The 10,737-nt window shown below is 35.1% G+C and overlaps 1 long non-coding RNA gene across 3 annotated transcripts; it reads right to left on the bottom strand.

The window, feature by feature from the left end:
* Nucleotides 1-8,390: 8,390 nt before the first annotated feature.
* On the bottom strand, nucleotides 8,391-10,194 carry LOC143602981 (uncharacterized). Of its 3 annotated transcripts, none has more exons than XR_013147963.1 (4): nucleotides 10,035-10,194; nucleotides 8,889-9,953; nucleotides 8,729-8,797; nucleotides 8,391-8,644 (listed from the first exon to the last, which is right to left on the bottom strand). It is a non-coding gene; the product is annotated as an uncharacterized LOC143602981 (long non-coding RNA). The 3 variants fall into 3 exon arrangements; XR_013147962.1 differs by having other exon boundaries at nucleotides 8,889-9,663; nucleotides 9,750-10,193; XR_013147961.1 differs by having other exon boundaries at nucleotides 8,889-10,172.
* Nucleotides 10,195-10,737: the final 543 nt, after the last annotated feature.

Genomic DNA, 10,737 nt, shown 5'->3' with positions numbered 1-10,737 from the left:
ATAGTAATTGCAGCATGGGCCTTGCTCTCGGCCTCATACATCTTTTTCTCTTCTTCCTCCATCTTGCTGTACTTCTTTATCACATCCCGACCTTCGTATTCCATTGTCGGTGGAATATATCCATCTTGGATGCACACCCACATCTTTGCATCCTGGTATTTAATATACTGAATGAACCTATCTTTCCACGCTACAAAGTCGGTTCCTTTCATCAACCTTGGGGCCTTAGTAGCCGACCCCGCTTCAACTTCCATTTTGACTAACTCTGAGATGTTAATCGGCGACATCTTCTCGAAAACAAGAAAAACCCGAAAAAAACAAAGATTCTTCCAAACAGTACTATAGGCGAAGTTAAGGATAACTTCGCTTAAGTGTTAACTTCGCTGCAAAATCCTTAAATTCGCGTGACTTGGCGAAGTTGAGAATAACTTCGCTTAAGGTAAGCGAACTTAGGAGGTAAGCGAAGTTGAGGATAACTTCGCTTAGGCGAACTTATGAGGTAGACGAAGTTGTGGTTAACTTCGCTCAACCTTATATCTTCGCCGAAACCCTACTTCCAGCGTCGGCAACTTCGCATGAAGAACAACAACTTCGCCCGAAGAACACTGAAAATATTCAGATCTGTTTTCGACGATTTAGCAGTTTCCGGTCGGTGTGACGGCTTGAATATGACTGTATAAGGTGAGTATAACACAATATCAACGAAAACGCGTCCCGCGAATAGGTCAAACGAGACGTTTTCTACACCCGCGTGAAATCCCGAACCACACAATCGAGCCAATGGCTCTGATACCAATTGTAGGTTCCCGGAGGGATCTTACACGGGATATCGCTATCTACGTAGGTGCGGAATCCCTGCGTAGGTAGTTACGAGCGTAGAATACGTAAAACAATCACACGCGATACAAACGAACACATTATATATTATAACTTGAAACACGTCTATTACAGACTCTATCTCTCGGCTATCGACTTGCTGAATTACCCGTGATTAACCAAAACTCTAACTAATAAACCGTAAACCCGTAGGCTATATAAATACACGACAACTTCGCCTCAGGCGAAGTTGTCAGTAACTTCGCTCGTTGAACAAGTTCGCCTAGGCGAACTTGTCGACAACTTCGCTTGTTCAACAAGTTCGCCTAAGCGAACTTGTTGACAACTTCGCTTACATACATAAACATAAACTTAAACATAATTACATTACAGACTCGATTACAAACGCTAGACTATGAACTACTGACATTTATGTACCAACAGCTATAACGACGGGGGCACCCCCTCCCCCGAGCGTTTTGGTTTTTTTTTCTATCGTTTTAAGCATAACGCACGATTGGCACCATCTTCCAAATAAACTTACCGTTGAACTAGCCGTTGAAATTAAAAGGGATTACTCCATAAAATAGTAATCAACTTTGAAAGTTGTTCCAATCAGGTCACTAATAAAAACTTTTGTTCCAATCAGGTCATTGAACTTTTATTTTTGTTCCAATCCTAGATATTTTACCTGGATAACAGGTAATCTAGGTTTTTTTTTTAATTTTTCAATGTTTTACTTTGCATAATATTTTAAAGGTTACGAAAATTAGAAAAAATGCGAAATATAATTTTAAAATTCCGAAAATTTGCAAAAAAAGTTCAGAAAATTACAATAAATTGCAAAAATTGTAAAAAAGTAAAAAAAAAAAAGATAAAAACGGGTCGGAACGGGTTAGGATCAACATGTTCGGGTTAGAACGGGTCAAAGTCGGAAATGGTCAAAACGGTTTTCGGGTCAGCTTTTTTTTTACCATCGAATCAACGCGTTTTCAACACGTTACAGCTCGTTTTAACAGCAAAAGCTCATTTAAGCGATTTTTTAGTTCGTTTCAGCACCAAACAAGTTGTTTAAGCGATTTTTCAGCTCGTTTCAGCACCTAACAGCTCGTTTAAGCGATTTTTCAGCTCGTTTCAGCACCTAACAGCTCGTTTAAGCGATTTTTCAGCTCGTTTCAGCACGTAACAACTCGTTTAAGCGATTTTTCAGCTCGTTTCAGCACCTAACAGCTCGTTTAAGCGATTTTCCAGCTCGTTTCAGCACCTAACAGCTCATTTAAGCGATTTTCCAGCTCGTTTCAGCACCTAACAGCTCATTTAAGCGATTTTCCAGCTCGTTTCAGCACCTAATAGCTCGTTTAAGCGATTTTTCAGTATGTTTCAGTATTTAACAGTTCGTTTGAGCGATTTTTCAGCTCGTTTCGGCACCTAGCAGCTCGTTTAAGCGATTTTCAGTTCGTTTCAGAACTGCAATATCGCTTAAACGAGCTGTTAGGTGCTAAAACGAACTTAAAAATCGCTTAAACGAGCAGTTAGGTGCTGAAACGAGCTGAAAAATTGCTTAAACGAGCTGTTAGGTGCTTAAACGAGCTGAAAAATCGCTTAAACGAGCTGTTAGATGCTTAAACAAGCTGAAAAATAGCTTAAACGAGCTGTTACTTGCTGAAAAATCGCTTAAACGAGCTGTTAGGTGCTGAAACGAGCTGAAAAATTGCTTAAACGAGCTGTTAGGAGCTGAAACGAGCTGAAAATCGCTTAAACGAGCTGTTAGGTGCTGAAACGAGCTGAAAAATCGCTTAAACGAGTTGTTAAGTATTGAAACGAACTGAAAAAATCGCTTAAACGAGCTTTTCCTGTTAAGACGAGCTGTAACGTGTTGAAAACGCGCTGATTCGTTGGTCCAAAAAAAAACTGACCCGAAACCCGTTTTGACCAATTCCGATCTTGACCCGTTCTAACCCGAACATGTTGACCCTAACCCGTTCCGACCCGTTTTGAACATTTTTTTTACTTTTTTACAATTTTTGCAATTTATTGCAATTTTCCAAACTTTTTTTTGCAAATTTTCGGAATTTTAAGATTATATTTCGCATTTTTACTAATTTTCGTAACCGTTAAAAGTTATTATGCAAAGTAAAACATTGAAAAATTAAAAAAAAACCCTAGATTACCTGTTATTCATGTAAAATATTTAGGATTGGAACAAAAATGAAAGTTTAATGACCTGATTGGAACAAAAGTTTTTATCAGTGACCTGATTGGAACAACTTTCAAAGTTGGTTACTATTCTATAGAGTAATCCCAAATTAAAAACAAAACTTTTTTTAAATATTAACACAAATATACTATAAAAACAAACCCAAACCTCAATTTTTTACACATTTCTACTACTTCTCTATAAAACACTCACATACGTATTCAAGAACACCAACCAAAATGTTTCCGTTTAACAACCAAGTTCTCAGTTTCGGTCAATATACCCGAAAAGGCAACGCAATCAATCCCGGCCCGAATAATCCACAACCAAACTCATCTACCGTCCCGATGCCAACAACCTCTATCCCTCATTCCCCATATCCGTTCGAAGCGCATACGGCCATGTATATGCAATATCTAAGTTCTGGAGTCCTTAACCCAAATACGTTGCCCGGTTTCCAAAACCCAACCACAAACATGATCACCGGTTCGGGTTCCCAACCCGACGACGAGACGATGCCTGAGACACAAATCAACCCGGAGCCACAACCCGTCTCGGAGACTCGTGGCGATTCGAGCCAATGTGGACGGGAGAGAAAACACGTAAAGAAGCCCGCATGCGAAGCTCGGGCTAAAAAAACACTATACCGTAGACTACCGACGAGTGTAAACTAGTTGCTTGTGCTTGGTGATCGATATCGGAAGATCCCGAGTGCAGTAAGTTTTTAAACGATATATATATTTTGTAAATTTCTTAGAACAAACATTGAAGTTGTAATATTTTTATTTTTTTTAGCAAACTTTCAAGCATTGGGCGTATTTTGGAACAAAATTAAATATTTGTTCCACGAACTTGGCGGGGACTCACGTCGAGAAAAAGATTCGTTACTGTTGAAATGAACCGATATAAACACCAAATGCACGGCTTACCATGCGGTTCACTCTCGGATGACTCGAACGTGGCGTAGCAGTGTCTCTAACGCATAAATCATGGAAAGGGTGTTGAAAGAGTATCAACATAAGAACTCGGGGAACTTCAATTACTTTGGCTGTTGGAAAAATCCCCTGAGGTTTCACCCTAAATGGGCCCCGGTTATGGAGGCCGACATCGAAAGTGATAAGCCTAACAAAATGTATAAAACATCGTCTTCGATTGATCCGGAAACACCCCGTTCCGACGCTCGAAACTTCAACTTAAGCGATAATGAAGCTAGTAATTCCTATGCGGATGTTATCAAGATCCCTCGACCGGGGGGGTAGAAGAAGAAAGGGAAGGGGGAAAGGGGTCACGTCATCGTTGACAACGGGTTCGAATGCGAAATGAAAAGTCATTTCAAAGAAATGAACATTCGACTCAAAAGGTACAAGAACTTGGAGCTCAACGTCTTCAAGTAAAATTGGACGCCGTCGAAGTACTCAAAAGGAATGAATTGGACCACGATCATTAAGGTTTTAACAAATGAGTTATCCGAAGACGACCCGAGAGTCCAATATCTAAAAGCAATTCGGCAAGCGAAATTTTTTGAAAAATACAACATTTAGTCTTATTATTATTGTTGTTTTTTTAATTTAATGTATTTTTTTTATTTTAATGTAGTTTTTATTTGTGAGTTTAATGTATTTTTTAATTTTAATGTAGTTTTTTAATTTTATATTTAATTATTTAATGAATTTTTATTTAAAAAACACAAAAAGATTAATAGTGACTGAGCGGCACGTGGCACATAACGCCCCAGGGGTGGATAGTTATGACTACACCCTCTGTTTACAAAAAAACTATAACTTTAACTGGGCGACAAATGACGCATAACGCTTAGGGATGAAAAGTTATGACTAAAAATGATATAAGAACCCAACTACACATTCGCTTCTTCACCTTTGTCTATCACTTTATTGTTATCCATTTCAAAACTTTACATATTCCTAGGGCTATAAGTGAACCGGACGTCCGACAGACGTGTGGGCGTCCGTTCGGCAAGAAGTTCGTTTATGTTCGTTCGTTTAATAAACGAACTGGACATGGACACAAAAATTTCGTTCGGTAAGCTTAACGGACGAACACGGACAAGGGCCAAGTCCGTTCGATAGTGTTCATGAACGTCCAGTAACGTTCGTCCGATTACGTCCGGTAATGTCCTTCCGGCATCAAATGAGCTCGAGCCTTAGTGTAAACTTGTTTAGTAAATGATGAGTCCGAGCTTAGAGCCGGATCGCAAGGATAAACGAGCTAGTTATTTACATAGTTTTTATTTTTTATGTTTAATATATATTTTTATAGCAATTAATGTTATGTATGAAATTATGATAATATCATCTATATAATATATACTGTCATATAAAACTATAATAATAAAAAACATATAAAAATATATAAATTAATTAATAAGTAATAAGCGAGCCTAAGGGGGTGTTTGGGTGAGCTTCTACAACTTATTTATTTGGTTTTTGAAAAGCTTCAATTTGAAGCTTTTGAAGCGGCTTTTTTTAAAAAACAAATAAACAAGTTTTAGAAGCTCACCCAAACACCCCCTAACTCCATCTTAAATGACTATCCCCGATTCGAACTCGAGGTTTAGATACAGAGCACAAAACTAGCTAAACCAATTTATTATGTCTTTAAATTGCCAATCAATTTCAATAGCACTCTAATATGATATTTCCTTGAAATGAAGGTGTATGCTATCGGCAAGTATCGACACTTGGTGGACAATACCAGATTCGAGACATCGGTGTAGATGGCATATAGGGGCAGAGGGTTGTGGTGAATGTTAATGTAGAAAGAATAGAAGAAATGAAAGTCAGCCGACACAACATGTAGGGTTTGCCATTATCATTGGAGAGTCTTTTATAAGATTAGAGTCTCACTTGGGCTTTGATGGGCCCGTATGTTTTTTTAACTAATAATTTTTCCATTATAGAATTTGAAGATTAGAGTCTCAAATGTTTCCCTGTGTATCACGTATTTTCTGTGTGCGTCCTTCTGCATATCTTTTAGTCAAAGATTTTTCATTGCAAATCTTGTGACTTGTTGATTTCTATCAACTTTGGAGCGTCTTTCTACATGTATTTTCTTTTTTGAACCGAACCAAAATACTTTTTTTAATGTCAAGTTGTAACCATTTCTCATCCGTAATGCACTTATGCCGTCCAACACGAATCATAATGCCCTTTCATGTTGCAAGCTTTAAGAATGTATAAGTAGCAATTTCGACCCATAGGCATATACTATAAATAGGTCAAACGGTCAAATGAATATTATCACTATAGATTCTTGACGCCTAGGCCGGCGATTATTTCGAAATGGAACAATAATTATGTGTAAAGTTGATCACAAAGCTTCTTGGTTGCGTTGTAGAAAAACTGATATTTTGTGCCAATCCAATCTAAGCAGTCACTATTGTCATAAAGAAAATGACATTGAAAAAAGCATGTCATAGAAACATGTTTGTCCTTGTTTATTTGGCTGAAAAAAGGATGCCATGAAAACATACTTGTCCTTGTTTATTTGGCAGACAAGTCAAAGAAGTTGTAAAATCCTACAAAGGCTTTAAGTTATATGCATATGTAGAAAAATGGTCAATATAGTTACGTAGTTCACTACAAAATAGGTCCGTGACGACCAAAATGTTCACAAGTGGGTCAATAAAAACCTTTGCGTTGGATTTTGGTAGTCATATGGGGTTCGCTGCAAATATGATTTTCGAGGAAATCATTTACAACAAATTGAATCAGCTAAAAAGTTTGTTCATAGTATGCACCGAAATTTTGATTACTTTAATTTTTGATACTTTTAAGAACTTCTCTATGAGATATCGCTTATATACTTTATTTAGGGCTTATGGTCCCTTTTTTAGAAAATATATCACATAGTAATCTTGACCAATGAGTTTTAACAAAATAATCTTGATTTTTAAACAATTTATAAAACTGAGTGTTTGAAAAATCCCTCATGATGAAACATATTTATCTTTTACCCTTATTTTATTCTTTTAATAAACGGATACGCTTATCCAATTTTAAACATTAATCAGAAAATATATATGCATGGGACTATTTATAATCATTAAAACGTATAAGGTAATAACTGTGCTTAGACTAAGATAAAATGTGTGTCTGAATTCTTACATATATCGAAAGCAGTAGGCATATTGTGACCATACTTAATCCTAGATGGTAAAAGTGGTTACCACGGTAGAGTTAGTGTGTATGTTTAGTTGACAAACTTGGGTTTCTGAACCTACTTAGTCACTTAAAAAGTTACTACATCCGTCCCATTAAAACTGTTCGTATTTCCTTTTTTATTTGTTATTGTACAAATGTCCACTATTAAAATTTATTAGCTAATTTTTAAGTTTACCCTTAAACACACAACTAACATTAATAAACAATATTGATTGACCCAATTTTCAAGGGCATTATTGTTATTTGGTAAACAAAAAAAATAATCATTCAATCTATGTTTTTCAAGCCATGACACTTTTATGGGACGTGGGAGAGTATTAATAATTGATGTCTTTAAGATATTATGAAATATTGAGTATTTTAATGTCAATTACCAACAATAGTTGATGTAATTTTCAAAACTGTTTTTCAGGTAGAAGATGAATGAAACTCAGTAGATGTTGGGTAGCGTCAATCATCAGATTGCCCATATTATTTTGTAAACCTTAGTCAATATAAAAATGTTTTGAACTAAAGATATTTTGTAAAATGCTAAGCGTTTTTAAATCTCTATTTATGTAAATTAATATATCAATTAAACAAATTCCGTTGCTAACAAAACTTGAATTTTAAGTTTTGTGGCAACCCAGGGACTCTCTCTCTCTCTCTACATACACAATAACAGTTAGTTGCTAAGCTTTGTGTCTTTTTATTGGGTTAGCTAGGTTAATTACTAAATTCAAAGAAAATTAATGGCTAAACAAATTTTTGAAAATATCATTTTGTGTAAAAAAAAGTATAGTATGGATAGTAAAGTGCATTTTGGATGACAATTAGAGGCTAATATAGTGTTTTTTTTTCACTTTAGGTTTATAATCATAATAAAAAAAATGTTAGCTACATTATTTGGTGTGATGGCAAAATGATTTAATAACAAACTAGCAATCGTACCCGCGCGTTGCTGCGGGCCGAGTTGTTAACATGTTCGGTGTGTGTTATATACCAAGTACCCTGGCCATTGCTACTACTGATCAATGATAACACCATTTGACTATACATAAATAATCAAAACTGTTTGAAAACTTACAACTATACAAATCAAAATCTATTAAATTTGAAACTAATTATAACCATGAATTCGAAACAAACAACTAATGGAGAAGCGAGATTTGTTAATGTTAACCTTGTCATTATAGGAGGTGGTCGTTGACTCAAGTTTTAATCATTCGTGACAATACTTTCACTGCTACCTAAACAGATGGTTAAGAGACACCTACTGCAGAAAATACGATTCCTCAAGTTGAAATTTTGAGCTTCAATTGTCACTTTATGAAGCAATATAAACTAAACACATAGTAAATTGAAAAGTTATCATATGTGGATATTGGCAAGTTCAGTGAAACAGTTTGTCATGCATGGTATCAAATTGCAACACAAATACCGAACCAATAAAGTGTCTTTTTTTCATCACCTACAATGGTTAATAAAACAACTTATTGTCATTATGTTTATTTATATAATAAGTTCATTATTTGAAAATACTCTAACTTTGCACCTCAAAATCATGCTCAGATTCAAAAATAGGAACATATTGTTGAATAATGTTGACAAAGGTCATCCAACCCTAAAAGGTGTACCAACTAACTTCAGTCAGAAATCATTTATATCAGTGTCAAAGTAAAACTAATAACAAAAAAAAAGTTTAATAATGAGACCTTGAGTTGCATCAACATGAGAATGAGTTATCACAACTGCATCTATTGTTTTTATCCTAAAAAATATTAAATTCAAGAGGCCAAATAGAACTCAGTAGTGTTGTAACAAACATATAATTCATATTTAAATGATTCAAAACAGTATGAATCAAACGTAAATTACTCTGGGCTTCCAATTTCAAATGCAAGACTTTCAATTTAAATCCGCAACACATAATCACACAAAATCTACCCTAATTCGAATAACTGAACTAATCTTTGAATTTCAAGCGCAAAGGCTTAAAGAAATCGTTCCCTGTAAAAGCTTGTCATATCAAGGGGATAGCTGCTTTTGAAACATCTCTTAGAGCATCAACATCTAATCCCCGTCATCAGATATAGCCAATTCTGTCCCAAGAACATGTGTATGAATAAGTAAAACAATATCTAAGTTATCTTAACATCTTGGATTTGATCAGAAAATAAAATAGGATAAAAGTGTATTTGGCATGATGTAACCATTAAATCAGAACACGCACAGCAAGTTGTAAAAATTTCATTTCGTTTATTATCACCACCACCAAATACTTTTTCTATTTAGAAAGTCTGCCTTTATATTCATCATTTTCGGCTTTGTCATGGTGCAGCTAACACATATAGCAAACAATGCAAACACATATGCAACATTTCACATAAGTGTAAACGCTCAAATTGAGAAGAGATACGAATCAGTTACTGAGAAATGGATAAAAGAGAAACTGTTATGGTGGCCAATAACTCCTTGTAAATTTCCTTGCTAAACAAAAGATAATTACCATAATTCATAAAACCTCAACAGTTGAATTGGGAAAAAAGATGTAGCAATAGTGATACAACTATTACCTTGCGAAGTGCCAGATTTATATCGGTGTGGAAGAAAGGCGACTTAACATTCTTGAAGAATGACCAATTGCAATACCAACCTGAACTTAATCGAACGTCATGAGAACATCAAACAATAAAACCAATAATAAACAGTCAAAATTATCAAACATCAGTACCTTAGGAGACATGTTTTCCCATGTTTCAAACCTGTTTAGCAATTGCCTTTTCTGGTCTCAGAGAACCAACCTGCAATGCAAATTTGTATGAATGATCTCCTCTTTGATAAAGCATATAGTTGATTACATTTTCAAATAATAAAGTGTATACATCTTTGTTCAAAATATGGTTGGATACTATTAATCTACAAAGTTTACATAGATTTTAGTTCTCTCAAAAATACAATTAATCTATATCCCTCCCAGGCACATGGGTGAATACAGTTAATCCAAAACTGAAGCAAGCATTTAAGACACAAACTATGAGAGATTGGGGATGAGGGAGTGTTTTTGGAAATTGAACGATGATGGTGTAAAAGTATGGAAAGGGATATGTGGCAGTAACCTTATCTCACAAAAGCTGTTTAAAGTGTTTGTAAAATCAGCTTCACGAATTGTACAATTGAGCTACAGTAGAATTTGTGAGAATGCATTTTAAATATATATATATATATATAATTGGATTTTGGATGTTCAAGCCCTTAAGGAGCACACGTAAATAATATTTGACAGTTCAAAATAATAATATTAATATTAATAAAAACTGTTATTTATATTTACTTTCAATGGAAAGTGATTACATAAGGGATTTTACTATTATACATAATAATTATAGTTCACTATTTGCTTAGCTGTATTTTTGCCATGTTTCTCTGCTAACCAGGATGATTCACTGTTATACGTTGGATAACGAAAATATATATTATCCATCGATTAGTCTTGCTACCAGAAGTTAATAAACTGATATCTTAGTCAAGAAAAGATACTCTTGTCAGCATAATTGTCCAGTG

The sequence above is a fragment of the Bidens hawaiensis genome, unplaced genomic scaffold, assembly GCF_021521415.1.
Source record: "Bidens hawaiensis isolate Kalapana, Puna unplaced genomic scaffold, B.hawaiensis_p1.1 tig00060258_1, whole genome shotgun sequence".
Lineage (NCBI taxonomy): Eukaryota > Viridiplantae > Streptophyta > Magnoliopsida > Asterales > Asteraceae > Bidens > Bidens hawaiensis.
This window is presented reverse-complemented; position numbering and strand designations above follow the sequence as displayed.